Source organism: Chenopodium quinoa, unplaced genomic scaffold (assembly GCF_001683475.1).
Source record: "Chenopodium quinoa cultivar QQ74 unplaced genomic scaffold, ASM168347v1, whole genome shotgun sequence".
In the NCBI taxonomy this organism is placed as follows: Eukaryota; Viridiplantae; Streptophyta; class Magnoliopsida; order Caryophyllales; family Amaranthaceae; genus Chenopodium; species Chenopodium quinoa.
This window is the reverse complement of record NW_018744890.1, coordinates 181,480-200,718: the sequence shown is the minus strand read 5'-3', so window position 1 is coordinate 200,718 and position 19,239 is coordinate 181,480. Positions and strand designations below refer to the sequence as shown.

Here is a 19,239-nt window from a genome sequence, read left to right as displayed (position 1 = left end):
AAAGATTATGAAAAAAAAAATATTAATACTCCAATAATAGAATAAGTGTTATGATTAGGGGATTTTTATCCACCAATCACCGTCTGACAAGTGGACCAACCAGGTTCCGCCACGTGTCCTTCACGTAGGCCAATAGGAGCCTGCCACGTGTCAATCACAGATACGTCCTCTACGGACCAATCAAGGCACGCCACGTGTCCACCCATGCCAAATGGGAAAACCGGCCAACAAGGCCCAATCCTGTCTAGAGGCCCGGTCAGCCCTAGGTTTACCCTAAACCTAGAGAGTGGCACGCTTCTCAAGACTATAAATACTTAATTAATCCTCATTAATCCGGGGATCAAGAAATCAAGAGAACATCAAGAAATCAAGAGAACATCAAGAAATCAAGAGAACATCAAGCAATCGAGCAAACATCAAGCAATTAATCTCACCTGAAGAACAGAGAAGAACAGAAACATTACGGAACACTAATAACCGGCTAATCTCGCTAACAAAGCAGATTACCAACATTAAACACTCTCACCTAGAGAGATCTTATTGCTTTAATTTCCGTATTAATTACTCCTTAATCAGGTACTAACTTGATCGTTGGAGGCGGAGCTCTCAGGAGTCTCCGTTATTTTGCAGGTACAGGCGTCCGGTTCCAGTCTCGGAATTGTAACTCTCCCGCAGGACATCAGAAAACCCCGAAACATTTGGCGCCGTCTGTGGGGAGAGTACTTCAGAGATGGCATCCAAGTCTGTACCGACTCCTGAAGAGAGGCGTCCCCTAAACGACCCTCAAGTTCAGTCGGACCATGACACTGAAAGTGAATTTGAAGTTGAAACTCATACAGCTCCAGACGGGACCCTAAGGGCCCGACGTACCCGTCATACCGAAAGGAGGGAACGGGAGCATCTTCAAACAGGAAGCGAGCCAGCAGGCGCACCGCCTGCTCGGCAACAGCCGACTGATGGGTCTGCTCCCATCACAAGGAACGAACTCATGACCTTCATGAGGGACTTCAAGGGAGAGATTCAAGAGTTGATCAACAAAAAGCCGCCTGCTTCAGTCAAAGAGCAGTCGGCCAAGAAACCTTCCACTTCACTGAAGAGGAAGCCAGTTCAAGGGCGAGAGGCGACTCCTCATCCTAAATCCAAGAAGCGGGAGCCACTTGCTCTTGATTTCACAAAATTCCGTTATCCTACGGGAAATAGGAAACCGGTTCGTCATATTCAGGCGGACGGGTCAAAGCAAACGTTCACAGATGCTCGGCTACTGCTAGAGCAGAAGAAGAGTGACCGATTGTCAGAGTCGGCTTCTACTTCAAATTTTCAAGACAGTTTGCGAAATGCCTCGATGAGGCATACTCAATCGTACCATGAGAGTCAGTCAGGCGGCACCTCCCGTCAGTCCGGCTTTCATAGTGCCCAGGCGGTACCAAACTTACCGTTTGTGCCGCAACAACAGTATTTTATGCAGCCACCTCCATTTGGTGGACCTACAGCAAAAAACGTCCAACCTATGGACTGGCAGCTACGGTTGCTTAGACTTGGTGAACAGCCGTCGGCCTTCTCCAAGGAAATTACTGAAGCCGCTCAGCCGGCCAAAGTCAAAAATGTACTAGTAGGCGCCTATGACGGCACTACTAACCCAGAAGACCATCTGATGGCATTCACCAACCTGATGTACCTTCAAGGGTTGGATGATCCCACTTGGTGCAAGTGTTTCCCAACGACTCTCAAGGGAATCGCACAGCAATGGTTCGGCAACCTGCCGACTGGTTGTGTAAACAGCTTCAGGACGCTTGCTTACTTATTTGCCTCCAACTTCGCCATGAACATCCCTGCGAAGAAAACGACCCTTGATTTGGGAACAATTCAGCAGGGCGAGAAGGAGGGGCTTCGTTCTTACATCAGGCGGTTCAACCTGATGAGAATACAGATTCAAGGGTTACCGGATGAGGTAGCTTATACTGACTTTTTTAGAGGTCTCAAAGACGGGTCTACCTTCAAATTTGATTTAGTTCGAAAAAGGGTGGCGACTCTTCAAGAGGCCTTGATTGAAGCAGAAGCCTATATACAGGCGACTGATCTGTGTACAATAAAACAGTCGGATGGGAAAAGGTTCGACAAAAGAGAAGGACGACAGAAACAGTCGTCTAACAAAGATGAGAAAAGAAAAGAGGTCTGGGCGGCTGATTCCTCTAAACAGCCGGCCCAGAAAAAGAAAAAAGAATTCAAACCATACTCCCCAAAGTATGTGTTTAACAAGGATAACCAGTTTATCCTAAAAGAAATAAAGGGACGGTTCTCAATTGAGAAGCCGGTCCCCATGAAGGGTTCTGCAAACAACCGGAACCAAGACAAAATCTGTGCTTATCATGATGACGTTGGTCATCACACCAATGACTGCATCAGTCTCATGCGGTACCTAGATCGCTTGGCTGAGCAAGGTAATCTTGACACTTATGTCAAGAAATCTACGGGGAACACTTCCTCAAAAAAGCAGTCGGCCAAAAAGAATCAACAGGCCGACAGTTCCGATACAGATGATGCAGTCGTCTACACCATTGCAGGCGGCTTCTCAGGAGGCGGCCCCACTATTAGGGGCAACAAAGATAATATAAGGCGGTTAGATGTAAATTCCGTTCACCAAGAACGGCCGTCCAAATATTAGGGGTGGGACTTCGGTCTGGCAGTTCGGTTTGACCTCGGTTTGAGTCGGTTTCGGTTTGGAGCGGTTCGGATTGAAACGGTTTAGTTTAGCAGGCGGGTCGGTTTGGTTCGGTTTGGGTTAGTCACGGCTCGGTTTGGTTTCGGTTTATTTCTTTGCGGTTTAAATTCGGTTTGGGTCATAAGCGGGTCGGTTTATAAACGATTCGGATTATGTCGGTTCGGTTTGATACGGGTCGGTTTAAGGGGCGGGTTTACCCGGGTCAATGTCAGTTCGGTTTACAAACGGTTTGGATCAAGCCGGTTTGGTTTGAAATGGGTCGGTTTAGGGGCGGATTTACCCGGGTCAATATCGGTTCGGTTTATAAACGGTGCGAATCATGTCGGTTCAGTTTGAAATGGGCCGGTTTAGTAGAGGGTTTACACAGTTCAATTGGTTCGGTTTATGAACGGTTTGGATCATGTCGGTTCGGTTTATAAGCGGTTTGGGTCATGAATTGAATTCATGATTGTTTTAAAGATCGCGTCATGACCATGATTTAATGAGTTGATACTTATAATACGATAAATCGATAATTAAGAATGTACAAGTATTCAATTAGATTGATCAACAAGTGTTTTAAACTTTTAAGTTTTAATGATCAGATATGTAAATAACTAAATATGTTTATCGATTATAGTACATACCAATAATTCAATGAGGCAATGATACTTATGATAGTATGATAATGATACCAACCGTACATTCGTACGATATGATATACATCATATACATAATAATATAATTACATATACATTAACAATATCTTATTGAATCAATTTCCATTTCCAAACATTGCATTTCTTATAAATTATAACTTACACGAGATTAAATGGATTCGTTATTTAGTTTGTTACTTTATTTAGATTACTAACTCAAACAACTTAATAAGTTAAATGGACGAAATCACGAAATCATGACCATGATTTAATGAGTTGATACTTATAATACGATAAATCGATAATTAAGAATGTACAAGTATTCAATTAGATTGATCAACAAGTGTTTTAAACTTTTAAGTTTTAATGATCAGATATGTAAATAACTAAATATGTTTATCGATTAGTACATACCAATAATTCAATGAGGCAATGATACTTATGATAGTATGATAATGATACCAACCGTACATTCGTACGATATGATATACATCATATACATAATAATATAATTACATATACATTAACAATATCTTATTGAATCAATTTCCATTTCCAAACATTGCATTTCTTATAAATTATAACTTACACGAGATTAAATGGATTCGTTATTTAGTTTGTTACTTTATTTAGATTACTAACTCAAATAACTTAATAAGTTAAATGGACGAAATCACGAAATCACTAATTAAAGTGGTGATGAAAGCATTATGCAATACTAATGTTAGTAATGTACGAATAGTCAAATATACAACGGTTAGATTGAATGCCCATGAAAAACAATGGTTAGATTTTCATTACTTTATTAGTTATTAGTATTATTACTTATTAAGTTATTATTAGTTTTATAGTTTATTATATATACTGATATACAATCACAGACTCACAGATGTCAGATATTGTCACATTGATGAGCATTAAGCCATTAACTCATTAAGTCATTAACTATGTCGTATTGAATCAATTTCAATTTTGAAACATTTGCGTTTCTTACAATTTATAACTTATAAGTAATAAACTAATAATAATAATAATAATAATAATAATAATATAATAGTAGTAGTAAACTAGTAATAATAATAATATTAACAAATAATTATACTAACAATAATAATAATAACAATAATAATAATAAATAATTAAAAAAAAACGGTCAAAAAGACCTAGAAAAACACAAAGAAAATCTAGACCGTTAGATCTAGATGAATATTCTAGAATCTACAAAAAAAAAAAAAATGAACGGTTAGATCTAACTTAGATGTTGAGATTGAATATGGACGGTTAGATCAACTGAAGTAAAACCTAAACCTCATTCACTCATTCAGCCATTTCTCACTCTCACTCTCTCAGCCATTCTCATTCACTCATTCAGCCGTTTCTCTCTCTGTCATAGTTTCTCTCTCTAACTTCTCAGTTTCTCACTCTTTCGTTCTGAAATTCTCAAGCTCAATTTCGTTTCATTTGTGTTTTAGATCTACATTTCTGATTTCTAGCTTTACATTCTCGTTTTTTTGTTAATTTTTGTTGTTTTCGTTTTGATTTTTTTCGTTTTTGTTCCGGTTTGTTAATATAGGGTTTTTGTTTTCGTTTCATTTGTGTTTTGGATCTATATTTCTGATTTCTCGCTTTACATTCTCGTTTTTTTGTTAATTTTTGTTGTTTTCGTTTTGATTTTTTTCGTTTTTGTTTCGGTTTGTTTATTTAGGGTTTTTGTTTTCGTTTCATTTTTGTTTTGGATCTAAGTTCTGATTTCTGATTTCAAATCTTCCTCTCCTTCAAGCCGTCAAACCCTAAGGTAATTTTTTTTGTTAATTTATTCGTTTTTTTCGTTTTCGTTTCGGTTTTTTTTTTAATTTCAAGTTCTGATAAATTCTTGATTTTTTCTTTTGATCTCCAGTTCAGGTAAGTTCTCCATCTTCAAATCTCCTTCAAGCCGTCAAAGGTAATTACTTTTTCCTTTTCGTTTTTTTTTTAATACAGTTTTTCTGTTTTTGTATTTGAATAATTTGATTATTGTTGTTGTTCTTGCTTGAATATAGTCGAAATATGCCTAAAATGAGTAAAATCTGTTGTTGATTGTATTTTTGTTTTTTACGGGAAAATGGTAGATTTGTGCATAAAATGAGTAATCACGTTTGTTGTATAATTCTGAATTTTGAAACATTGACTAGTGCAAATGAAATTCTGTTATCAAGCGGATGTTGAGGAAGACGTCCTCCTTATTGGTAAAGAGATTAAAGCCGAAAGTGCTTCATCTGCATAACTGGTATTTGTGTCTCATTGTGGTTTATTTTATCTTGAAAAATCGTTGCCCTTGTCATTTATTTTCAGACTTGCTGGCAGCATTTTTCTAGACTTTTAAAATCGTTGCCCTTGTCATTTATTTTCAGACTTGCTGGCAGCATTTCTTAAGTTTTTGTTAAAATAACCATTGCTCGGTGATGTAAATCTGAGAGCAATTTTAAAAAACAAAAGCTATAATTTTGAAGTTGCTTGAACTTGTTATGAGCTGCTGCCTGCTGGTAGTGCTTTTGCCTTTTGGTTGTTGTCTCTGCTGAGTTGTTATTGCCTATATTGTTGCCTGCATGAGCTGGTTCCTGCCTCCTGCCAGCTTGAGGTGCTGTGTTGCTGCCTTTTGTGTTATGAATTTATGATAAGTTTTGTTGCTGCCGTTTCTTATGCTTGCTGTTTTAATTTTTCTTGAATCATCGTTGCCCTTGTCATTTATGTTGAGACTTCAATGTATATGTACTTGCTGGCAGCATTTTTCAAGTTTTAAGTTAAAACAGCCATTGCTCAGTGATGATACGATAAACGTAAATCTGAGAGCAATTTTGAAAAACAAAAATAAGTTCCTCCCAAATCTGTGCGGGTTCCTGCTTGTTGCTGCTATTTCCTCTGCTCTTGGTTGCTGTGCTGCTGCTTCAAGATTCTGTTTCAAGATTCTGCTCCCAAATCACTCACATTCTCACTCCTCCCTTCATCTTATCATGTATCATTTTTTCAGTTGATAAATCTGAAATCTAATCTTGGTAGTAGTGATAGTAGTTTCATTATGTATTGCCGTATTGGTATATGTATTGTGAATTTTAATCAATGAAAATGGTGACTTTTTTTAATTGCTTGTTGATATTACTCTAATTTTAATGTTATTTATCTCCAATCTTATGTTATCTTATTGGATGATCATGAATATCAAGGAACAATGAAGATAATTTGGGTGGACTTTATTACTGGAATGAAAAGATACAAATGATATATCTTGTAATTAAAATAAATAAGTAATCTAAAATGATATTAATAATGCCGTTGGCCTAGATCTAGGTGATATAAACCTTTGTATAAACCTAAGCCGTTTGATTAGATCTTATTAACATTAATTATTTTATTGTATTTACTACTTAGCCATTTAGGTTGTAAATAATTCAATTTGAATTAAGCAGTTTGTAATCGGATAAGTTTAAACAGGTTGCGATTCGAAAACAGTTCGATTTTAACGGTTTAACGGGTTATGGCAGTTTAGTTTAGACGGTTAGCGGATTATAACGGTTCGGTTTATACGTGCGGTTTAAACGGTTTTGGTTCATAAACGGGTCGGTTTAAACGGTTAGCGGGTTACAAATGGTTCGTTTTAAACGGTTTTTTTTTTCGGTTTAAACGGTTTCGGTTTATAAACGGTTCGGGTCATTAACGGGTTTATAAACCATTCGGTTCGGTTTCGTTTCGGTTCGGATTTGCGCAGTTTGGTTTGTTATCGGTTTACGGTCCGTAACGGGTTGACATTGAGCGGTTCAATTCGGTTTCGGTTTGATATTGAACGGTTCAGTTCGGTTTTCGGTTTACATTTATCGGTTTATAAACAGATCGGTCCGTGATGGTTCGGTTCGGTAACGGGCGGTTTCACGGTTCGGTTTGAAAAGTCCCACCCCTACCAAATATACATTTCCTGAGATTGTCATCACTGAAGAGGATCTAGGAGGGGTAAGGGGGCCGCATGACGACCCTCTCGTTATTGAATGTAAAGTGGCCAACCAGAGAGTTGGCCGAATCCTCATAGATACCGGGAGCTCCTCAGATCTCATCAGCAGCAAATGTCTGTCAAAACTGAAATATCAGACGGACTGCATACATACGGCCTCCCACCCTTTAATAGGGTTTGGAGGAGGAGGAGTCCATCCACTGGGACGAGTAGATTTACCCATTCGCCTGGGCGAAAAAGGGGAAGGACGACACATGGTAGTCCGGTTCCTAGTAGTAGAGGAACTCTCGGCCTACAACATGATTCTGGGTCGACCAACCCTGAATAATTCCAAGGCTGTTATAATCCCGTCTCTTATGCTGCTCAAGTTTGAGAGGGATAATGGAACAGTCGGCTCCCTAAGGGGAGATCAGAGGATGGCCCGAGAGTGCTATCTCTCGGATGTCAAGCCCACTGTTATGGCCACTGGGTCAAGTGGAGAAAAAACAGACCTTGACAATGTCAAGGAGAGTGCGCCTGTTCAAGAAACAGGCGACAAAAAGAGAAAGGCGTCCCAGACAGAGTCCGCAAGAAAAGCGAGAAAATAGCAATCATTGGCGGAGGAGCGGCCGGATGAGTTCCGCCCTCAGCCGGCTGGTGAGCATTCGGACCTGATCTTAGACGACTCACGTCCTGATCGAACAGTCAAAGTTGGGACGACTGCTCTGAGAAACCTGGGTGACGACTTTCACAACTTATTGAAAGAATACAAGGACATCTTTGCATTTGAAGTCCATGAAATGCCAGGCATTAGTCCTGATCTGGCGGTACATAAACTCGCTGTGGAACCGAAAAAGAAGCCGGTACGGCAAAAGAAGCGGAACCATGGCGAAGAAAGAAGTCAGGCGGCAGCCGCCGAAGTTAAAAAATTACTTGATGCAGGGTTCATTCGGCAATGTTACTTCCCAGACTGGGTTGCAAATGTTGTACTTGTTAAAAAGCCGAATGGCACCTGGCGAATGTGTGTAGACTACACAGACTTAAATAAGGCGTGCCCCAAAGACAGTTACCCTCTGCCAAAAATTGATAACTTGGTCGACTCAACAGTCGGTCATGCCTTGATGAGTTTTATGGACGCCTATTCTGGTTTCCATCAAATTCCCTTATGGAAGAAAGATCAGGAGAAGACGGCCTTCGTCACTGATCAGGGGTTATACTGTTACACGGTCATGCCGTTTGGTCTTAAGAATGCCCCGGCTACCTTCCAACGAATGATAAACACTGTGTGCTTTGATCAGATTGGGAGAAACGTTGAGGCATATATTGATGATATGATTGTCAAGACTAAACTTCAGAAAGATCATCTGACGGACCTCCGAGAAACTTTCGCCACACTCAGGCGGCACCATGTCATGCTCAATCCCAAGAAATGTGTATTTGGAGTTGAGTCTGGGAAATTTCTCGGATTCCTTATCAATCAGAGAGGAATAGAGGCGAACCCTGAGAAGGTTCAGGCGGTCATTGACATGCAGTCGCCTCGTACCATCCGAGGGGTTCAGAAGTTAACAGGTTGTCTGGCGGCCTTGGGGAGATTCCTAAGCCGATCAGGCGACAAATGCCTATACTTTTTCCAGGCAATTAAGAAAAAGGCAAGGTTTGAATGGGGGCCGGATGCTGAGGCCGCCTTCCAGAAATTAAAAGTTCACTTGCATTCCTTGCCGAGGCTGGTCAGCCCTTTGCCCAAAGAGGATCTCTACATGTACCTGGCCGTCTCTGATCATGCGTTAAGCGCTGTGCTCCTTGCTGAAAGGGACGGCTGTCAGCTCCCAGTCTACTTTGTCAGTCACGTACTGAAAAATGCCGAGTTGAGGTATCCCCTAGTGGAGAAATTTGGTCTTGCACTCTTCATGGCTGTTAAAAAATTGAAGCCCTACTTTTTGGCACATGCAGTCGTCGTGTATACAGACCAACCAATCAAGCGGCCCCTTACCATCATGGAATCGTCAGGACGAATGATCAAATGGGCCATAGAAATACAGAGCCTCGAAGTTACTTTCGAGCCTAGAAAAGCAGTGAAGGGGCAAGCCTTTGCTGACTTTATTGTAGAGATGACTCGTCCTCCTGACTCTCAAGTTCCAGACCAAGTCTGGAAGGTATATGTGGACGGAAGCTCTACTTCAAATGGTTGTGGAGCAGGCGTCGTATGTCAATCTCCAGAGGGCGACAGGTTCGAGTATGCTCTACGCTTCAGTTTTCAGGCTTCAAACAATGAGGCAGAATATGAAGCTTTACTAGCCGGGATCCGCATGTGCAAGGCGGCAGGGGCAAGAAAAATAGACGCCTGTTCTGATTCACAATTGATAGTGAGTCAGTACAATGGCGAATACGAAGCAACCCATCCGACCATGATCAAGTATTTACAGGCGGTCCGACAAGCAGTCGGCTCCCTTGAGGATTTCCATCTGATCCAAGTGCCGAGATCAGAAAACAACCAGGCGGATGCACTGTCAAAATTAGCATCATCCGCCTCCTCCGATACTCCTCGAACTGTTTTTTGGGAAGTAATGGAGAAGAGAAGCATCGAGGAAAACCCTATTGGAATCCTAGACAGAAGCTCAACCTGGATGGATTCAATCAGGGCGTATCTGACAAACGGTACACTGCCGGATGATCCTCAACAGGCGGCAGCACTGAAAAAACGAGCCTCCTGTTTTGAAATGATACAGGGAGAACTTCACAAGAGGGGGTACCTTCAACCCTTCTTAAAGTGTGTTACTCCTGAAAAGGGACGAGAGATACTAGATGATCTTCACTCTGGTTACTGTGCTTCTCATATAGGTGGTAGGATGCTTGCTCAAAGGGCAAGGCGGCAGGGCTACTTTTGGCCTACTTTGGAAGCCGATGCAATGGAGATGGTGAAAAAATGTGACAAGTGCCAAAGGTTTGGCAAATTAATTCACCGTCCGGCTACTGACCTCACCACCATTCACAGCCCACTACCGTTTGCTAAGTGGGGCATGGACATTCTGGGTCCATATACGCCTGCTACAGGCGGCAGAAGGTATATACTTGTTGCCGTTGACTACTTCACTAAATGGGTAGAGGCGGAGGCGGTAAAGGGAATCAAGACGAAAGATGTAATTTCATTCATTTGGAAAAACGTCATCACTCGGTTCGGGGTTCCCATGTCTATGGTTTTTGATAATGGTCCCCAATTTGAGACGCCTGTTCTCAAAAGCTGGTTGGGAGACCAAGGAATTGCACACTACTTCGCATCTGTCGGCCGTCCACAAGCAAACGGCCAGGTAGAAGCCTTTAATAAAATCATCTCAGATGGTCTTAAGAAAAAGATTGAACGAGCAGGCGGCCTATGGGCGGATGAACTACCACATGTTCTCTGGGCCATTAGGACGACTGAAAAAGGGGCGACTGGAGAAACTCCATTCCTCCTAACTTATGGTGCGGAAGCTGTTCTTCCAATAGAACACTACGAGCCGACTCTTCGAGTAATGCTATATGACGAAGAGGCAAACTGGGAAGCCATGCGGCTGGCATTAGACTCACTTCCTGAAAAGAGGGGCAATGCTGTTTTGCGCCATGAGATCTATCGCCTGAGAATGACTAGATCATACAACAAAAAAGTACACAGGCGTCCACTCAAAGTAGGGGACTTTGTACTTAGAAAAATGGAAGCGGTTGGTAGGGCTAATGAGTCTGGCAAACTAACTCCCAACTGGGAAGGACCCTACCGAATCTATGAGGAAGTCAGGGACGGTACCTACCGTCTGGAAACACCAGACGGACAACCGTTGCCTCGAACTTGGAATGTACATAACCTTAAAAAATATTTCTTCTGAATGATGTAAAGTAAAGAGCTACTTAATAAAGTTTGCACTTACTATTCAATTTTGTATTACGAGGGGCATGCCGTCTGTACCTTTACAGTCGGCTACTCTCCATTGAGTTTTTTCACTCTATCTTCAGAGGGGCATGCCGTCTGTTCCTTTACAGTCGGCTACTCTCCATTGAGTTTTTTCACTCTATTTTCAGAGGGGCATGCCGTCTGTACCTTTACAGTCGGCTACTCTCCATTGAGTTTTTCACTCTATCTTCAGAGGGGCATGCCGTCTGTTCCTTTACAGTCGGCTACTCTCCATTGAGTATTTTACTCACAATACTTAGCTAAAAAGATTAGGGCCTGGCCGACCCTGTGCCTAACAGGCGGCTACCCTTCTTTTACTTAGCACCTACGTTCACCAAGAACTTACCAAGGCCACCGGCCGAATGATCAGACCAGGCGCCAAGCCACCTGATCAAATCTACAAAACTAATACGACCTGTCCCAACATCATAGCAGGCGTCCGACGGCATCCCTCCGGATGAAATTCGTCGCAGAGAGCAGCTCCCTTTTGGGTGGAACATTGTTCTATAAACTAATTACACGGCACCTATACGACTGTCCCCAAGGGCAACCACGTAGCCGTTTTTGAGACAAGGATAACTCTATCACTAACCAAACCAGTGGTAGCAGTTGACATCTGAGTCAGATGACCGCCTGTATTACTTGGGATAAATGCAGGGGGTACCTATTGAGTTAATAGCCAACAAACATTGGCGAATCAAGGGGTCTAGCCGGCCTACGCCGCCTGGTACCTCTACTTCTCAAACAAAAGTGACGGCGACTGAGTAACTCCAACGTTAACTCATAGTCACTCCTTCAAATTTGGTATGGAACCTAAAAGGTTTGAATCGTCCGCCTGTTTTAAACAAACAAGGGCACTCAAACCCCTATTCCTACTAGGTAACCTATTGAGTTAATAGCCAACAAACATTGGCAAATCAAGAGGATCTAGCCGGCCTACGCCGCCTGGTACCTCTACTATTCAATCTAAAGTGTGACGAAGACTAAGTAACTCCTATGTTAACTTAATAGTCACTCAAACTTAGTATGGAGCCTAAAAGGTATGAGTCGTCCGCCTGTTTTTAACAAACAGGGACTCTCAACCACTACTCTTGCTAGGTTAACAAATTACGAGTTAAAAGCCAACATTGGCAATAAAGGGAAACAACCGTTACCCGCCGCTTGTTATCCTACTTAATTCCTTGGCGACTAGGTAATACTATTTACTTGGTCAGACCGATTGAATAAATAGTTCGAATACCGATTGAATAAATGGCCGACTGATCGTCTATCCTGGAAACAGACAACCAGTCGTCCAGGGGCATAGGCGGCGTACTTACTATTTGTACCTGTCTGCAACGTTCGGCCATGTACAACAGTCGGTCTAGTGAACAATGGGATATTAGATATGGAATACTTAGACAAATTTGAATCAAAACAAAAATTTGATTAAAAATAAGCCGGTCATTAAAGACCAGCAAAATATTCAAAACCCCGGCCCCCTGGCCGGGTAAATACAAAGTAAACGGCACGCAGGCCGTGGAAAAAATACTTTAAGCTTAAGAAGGGGGCAGTTCAGTATTAGCAGCTGCCGCCTGGTCAGCACTCTTCTTGCTGGACTCGGCTTCAGCTGCACCCTCTTTTGATGCCTTACCCCCAAGTGGCACAAGCGCCACAACCGGCTCTTCCTCCTCCTCCAAAGTATCTCCCAACACCTCTTCTTCAGCAGCCGCCAGGATCTCTTGATTATATGTTTTCGAACACTGGCGGTACGTTCTTTCCCATGAGGCAAAGTCGGCATTGGGGAACAGGCGGCCCCAGGTCATTCGCTGGATTTGAGCGGAGTCTTCCACCATCTCCCGGACGAGCTCTTTCTTCTCTTGCTCGGCCTTTTCCGAGAGCTCTTGGGTAAGACTCTTCTCTTGGCTCACCAGGCGTTCTTTTACGTTGGCCAAAGATTTCTCCATGGCTTCGTAAGAGTGCATTTTTTGGCGAAGAGGTTTCAGCTCGGCCTTAAGATTTGTGACGGTCGCCTCCAGCTCGTCATTCTTCTTCTGGGCCGCCTCTAACTGAGCCCGAACAGCGGCGGTAGCCTGCGCCTAATAATAAAGAATATCAATGGTCAGTACTTCATTTTGGGCAATTTGAAACATTGCCTTATCACAGTTGGAGGCGGCCATAGCTTTTGCGGCCTTTACCTCTTTGTTTTTCCGATCAATCGGCTTGCGAAGGCTGTTAACTCGGAGCAGGGCCTAAGTACAAAAAGAAAACAGGCGTCAGTTTCCAAACAAAAAAGATAACAGGCGTCCTGGAATTCAAATACTCAAAAAAGTATACCTCAGCAAGGACCCCTGCAATCCCATCAAGGTCAATGGTGCCGGCACCCCTGACCGCCTCCCTTTCAGATGGAGGAACTACTTTGATCATGGACTTGGCTACCTCAACCAAGTCAAGCCCCTGAGGGCCGGCTGCATCAAGCGTAAAAAAGCAAGTTAGATCTAGTCAAGAAGGAAGCAAGTGTAAAAGTTTTTACAAGTAATTGTCCATACTTCTAGGCGGCCCCGCCGGGGTTTTAGAAGAAGTGGCCGGCTGCTTCTCAGCCGCCACTGTTTTCCTGGAAGACCCAGGAGAGCTTGCAACAGTCGTCCTCCGGGCCTTGGGGTCCGGCTGTTGCGAGGAAGAAGCTCTTGGAGTGCCCGACTGAAAATAAAAAGAGTTAGTATATGCATAAGACAACTCCTAAAAGCAGAAGAGTTTTCGAAGCCTACCAAGGGTGCCCCCTTGTTGGGGGAGTCGGTACAAGACTGTTGCATGAGAGAGGCCCGCAACATGGCCGCCGCAGCCTTGGATGCTGTGATTTTGCTCATGGCGTCAGCTGCCACAAATAAACAGCAAAGTTAGTAAAGATCCCAAGTAAACAAGGCGTGAAAAAACAGAGTATTTGACAGGCCGGCTACCTCTAGAGCACCGACTGCTGAGGCCACAGGCGGCCAAAAATTACTCGTCATAGAGCCACTTGAAGCTTGGGACGCAGTTTAGGGGTACTTGCTCTCGTACCCCTGAAGTAGAGTTCACCCTAGTCTCTACTTTGAAGAGTCCTTTGTCTAGGATCTCTCTTTTAGCCTTTGGGGGAACAGGCGGCATGCTGCGGCCGCCTGCGAGAAGAGGCGGATCCCTATTCCACTTGTTAAAACGTTGGTTCAGCTCCGTGTCTGAACCCTCAATGATAAGGAAGGTGTTCCGCCAATCCTTCCATTTGTTCGCCTTACCTCTCGTCATGAGGTAACCCCTATGGCTTGTTAATTGATACCAGCCGGTATCTCCCGACTTAGGGGTCCGGCTGAGATAGTTCATGTGGGCGAAAGCCTCAAAGCTTGGCTCCACCCCGTACATTTCGCACCCGGCCACATAGCCGAGTACGTTTACCCAAGAGTTGGGGGCTAACTGCCATAACCCCAAATCATACCCATCTAAAATCCGCTGAACAGCCGGATGTAATGGGAAGCGCAGTCCAGCTTTGATGGCCGCCACATAGCAGCCAAAGCAGCCGTCATCATAGCTGGTACCAGCCGGCCAGACGACAGTGTCTTCTGGATCCGGCACGAACAGTAAAAATTCCGGGCCCATTCTGTGGTTAGCAATAAAGCTCTCCACTTTGTCTTGCATGGTTGCGATCCGGCCCCGGGGTACCATGCAGTAGTAGGGGCGTTTTCCTCTCTGTAAGAGGCGGACGGCTCCGCCCAATTGTCCCCCTTCTCAACTGCATGAGAAAGTCTCGCCTCTTGTAGGCGACCGTTTCTTTCTTCTGAGCCTGGAGAACTGTGGCCAGAAGAGCTGGACTCGGACTCGTCCTCTGACGAGTCCGAAGAGGACGACTCCTCCCCTCTCCCTTAGAAGGAGCAGGAGGAAAATTAGACATATCAACGGTAAATTGGGAAGGGACCACCTTGGCCCCTCTCTCAGAACTGTCGGCTTGGCAGTCGCCTCGTTTCACTTCTACATCTGGCGCCTGGTCAGATGTTTCACTAATGAGCATCCTTTGGGAGGAGCCGTCCGAGTTTGAGATCATAGCAGTCTTTTTTGTTCTGGCCATCACGTTCTGCATAGACACAGATACAGTCGGACTTTGTATAAAGGGCAAAGATGGGTCCAGAAAAGGGCAGGCGGCACTCCTAGTCCTAGATTCAGCCGTCCCCGGTGACCGGCTGATCACTAACTTAGGTCGTGTCGTGTGCTTCCGTGGTGCCATTTCAAAAAATAAAAAGAAAATTAAGAGTAAGAGAACTGAGTTACCTGAACGAGTGACGGTTGATGAAGTTCTGGAAATCCGGTGCAGTCGGCTTGTCAGAACAGGCGGTAGGCAGAAAAGGTCCGAAATGTCAGAGCAAGTTCAGGGGTCCGAATGTTCTCGCAAAGTTCTCAAATGTGAAAATGACCGAAGTCAGCACTTCCTTATATAGGCAAAGTGAGAAGGCGAAGGGTCGCTTCCAAATTCAAAATTTGGGCGGGAAAATCTCTCGGTCGTTTGCAAGGTGACACCTGTAGCAGGCCGTCGCCTGTCACCGTGCGACACCTGTCACAGGCGACACGTGACCAGTCACGTGCCACCTGTGAGGGGCAAATGATTAGGGGATTTTTATCCACCAATCACCGTCTGACAAGTGGACCAACCAGGTTCCGCCACGTGTCCTTCACGTAGGCCAATAGGAGCCTGCCACGTGTCAATCACAGATACGTCCTCTACGGACCAATCAAGGCACGCCACGTGTCCACCCATGCCAAATGGGAAAACCGGCCAACAAGGCCCAATCCTGTCTAGAGGCCCGGTCAGCCCTAGGTTTACCCTAAACCTAGAGAGTGGCACGCTTCTCAAGACTATAAATACTTAATTAATCCTCATTAATCCGGGGATCAAGAAATCAAGAGAACATCAAGAAATCAAGAGAACATCAAGAAATCAAGAGAACATCAAGCAATCGAGCAAACATCAAGCAATTAATCTCACCTGAAGAACAGAGAAGAACAGAAACATTACGGAACACTAATAACCGGCTAATCTCGCTAACAAAGCAGATTACCAACATTAAACACTCTCACCTAGAGAGATCTTATTGCTTTAATTTCCGTATTAATTACTCCTTAATCAGGTACTAACTTGATCGTTGGAGGCGGAGCTCTCAGGAGTCTCCGTTATTTTGCAGGTACAGGCGTCCGGTTCCAGTCTCGGAATTGTAACTCTCCCGCAGGACATCAGAAAACCCCGAAACATGTTACATAATAAATACTTCTTAAATTTATAAGTACTAAAAAATGCGATCAAAGCTAATACGAAGTATTGAGTACATTTGTACAAGTATATGAATGTAAATTTTTGTGAATAAAATGGAAGGAGGTAAAGCTTAGTCGTAACTCGTAAGTTTAACTTTAGCATGAGACTTACTAACACGACAACATGAGCGCTACTTGTACAAATTGGTTCGTTCTACTTTGCCCACGCTATGCAAATATATTTATTTATGTTTTTTAAGCTCATCAACTTGTTCTTCGATCAGCAATGCTTATTAATTCACAAGGGTGTCTGTCTAATCACATTAATATGATTTCTCTTCCTTATAAACCTAAAGTAAACAAATTCTTAGGACAATCTTCTATAAATGGAATTATTTATGCACGGAAAAGAATTATACTCTTATAAAAACGCTCAATATATGGATCGAGTAAGAGATAAATATCCAAAAAATTTCATCATCTAGACAGTACACAATCTTATTAGCACGCATTTTATTCCATGATCGACCTATAGGATGAAATACTGTAAAATAAAAAAATAAAAATAAGATTGAAATGTGGGCCGAATTGTTTAATGTATGTATAACGTTGTGACATATTGTTTAATGTATGTATCTTAGAAGTAAAATTCGCCCCGACTATGGTGCAATCGGAGATGGCGTTGCCTCCCAAGATTAAACACAACGATCTCTCTTAATGTGCACTCAAAAAGAAATATTAGGAACTCACAATTGCTCAAAACAAATTTAAAGGAAAACTGATTTTAAGAGGAAGAAGACACGTTTTGAACGAGTAAAACGTATGTTGCGAGCTTCGTAACTGACGACGGTCTCATAAACCTGGACCGTCAGTTGCGCCACGGCCCAAAAGGTCGTGACGTGCCACGAACAAAACTGGCCAGACGGTGATGTGCATGGGGATGCCCCCTTCTAGCCCACAACAATAGGGAAAGTACTTCAAATAACTAACCTTAAACCCTTGTATAAAAATCATGTAAAAACTTTTTTCCTCCATCAATGTGGGACAAAACTCTTTTCTTTCAATATATAAAACAAGTAAAACCAACCTTATCTCACCAATGTGAGATAAGGAGTTTTCCTCCAAAACAAATAACTTATTTCCTTAACATTATTTCCAACACGACCAAGTAAGAATAAAGATTTAAAATGTTCAAAATTTAGATCGAGTTTCAAAGTTCATTAAAATCGAAACTTTAAAAAGAATATTGGAATTTCTTTAGTCTATATAACAATTTGCATTTTTTTCTCTATAAATACATGCAAATCTTTCATATATGATAGTATTGCAACAATATATACTAAAATGGTTAATGCAACTTTCATATAAGAAGATATGTAAAGGAAGAGATTACAAATTATTTTGCATTTAATAACATAGATCCATGCATGATTTTATAATAAATTCTCATATTTATACTCCGTATCATTTAAGAAAATGCATTAATGTATATCAAATCACAACCATAAATTAAATAAATTTGAGTTTATTACAATCAACATATATACTTCCTCCGATTCTTTTTTATGGTTATGTTTTCATTTTTAGCATTCTTTTCTTTGGTTACGTTTCTACTTCCAATGCAATAATATCCTCATATTTATCTACTTCCAATGCAACTATTCCCATTTATTTACTAAAATACAAAGTACTATGTATTTACATATCTCGAAGCAACTATTCACAATCACTCTTCAATATTTTTACCTACTCTTAAAGCATATGTTCCCAAAAATATTTACCTACTCTCAAAACAAATATTCTCATTTTACATACTTTTAAAGCATTTTTCTTAATACTCGTAAAAAAAATCAAGTGTACATAACTTTAGAAAAGACACAGAGGGAGCAATATATGTCGAAAAATTGCATCCTTTTAATAAGTAGTAAACCACAAAGTTAATATGAAGTATTGAAGTATGGAGTATATGATTAAAAGATTAGCTTGATTTCTTTTTATATACTTTCTCCGTTTTTCTTTTATTGCACAGTTAAGACTTTTACACTATTCACATAATGTTCTTTGACCATCTTTTGTGATTTATTTGTAAAGAAAAATATAGTCATGTGAGATCTAATTAGATTCATCTCAAAATCTACTTTTCAAATATCAACTTTTTATAATTTTTACAAATTATAAGTAAAGATATTAATAGCCAAAGTAATGCATTGGCAAGCGTGAGATCACTCATGGTGCAATAAAAAAGAACGGATGAAGTATGTAATTTGCATGCACTTAGTCACTTATACATACACTATATAATCTAATGATTAGAAAACCACATCAGACAACAAAGGCGTCTGTAGCTCAGTGGATAGAGCGTCTGTTTCCTAAGCAGAAGGTCGTAGGTTCGACCCCTACCTGACGCGTCCTTTTTATTTTTTGTGTTAGTCTTGCGTTTCTAGCTTCACTCCACTCTAATTTCTGAGCATATTTTTGAAAAAAAAAATATTGGGTTAATACCAATTGTGAATTTGTTGTTATATCAGTCACTTGTATAATCATCAACTGTGTTTATTGCACCTATGTATGTGGATGTTACTCCATGTCTCCATGCATGTTAGGTTGTAAAGTGTTGGCTAAGTCGAAACGTTCTATTAAGATGACTAAATTAGAGGAATGTAGCAATGTAGCATGTTAAAATTTAAAGTGTTGGCTAGGTCAAAGCGATCTATAAAGATGACAACTAATTAATTAGGGGGGTGTTACTTCATGC

The 19,239-nt window shown here is 41.9% G+C and overlaps 1 non-coding gene across 1 annotated transcript; it reads left to right on the top strand.

The window, feature by feature from the left end:
• The first annotated feature begins 18,819 nt into the window (after window positions 1-18,819).
• Window positions 18,820-18,892, top strand: TRNAR-CCU. The gene has a single exon. It is a non-coding gene; the product is annotated as a tRNA-Arg (tRNA).
• Window positions 18,893-19,239: the final 347 nt, after the last annotated feature.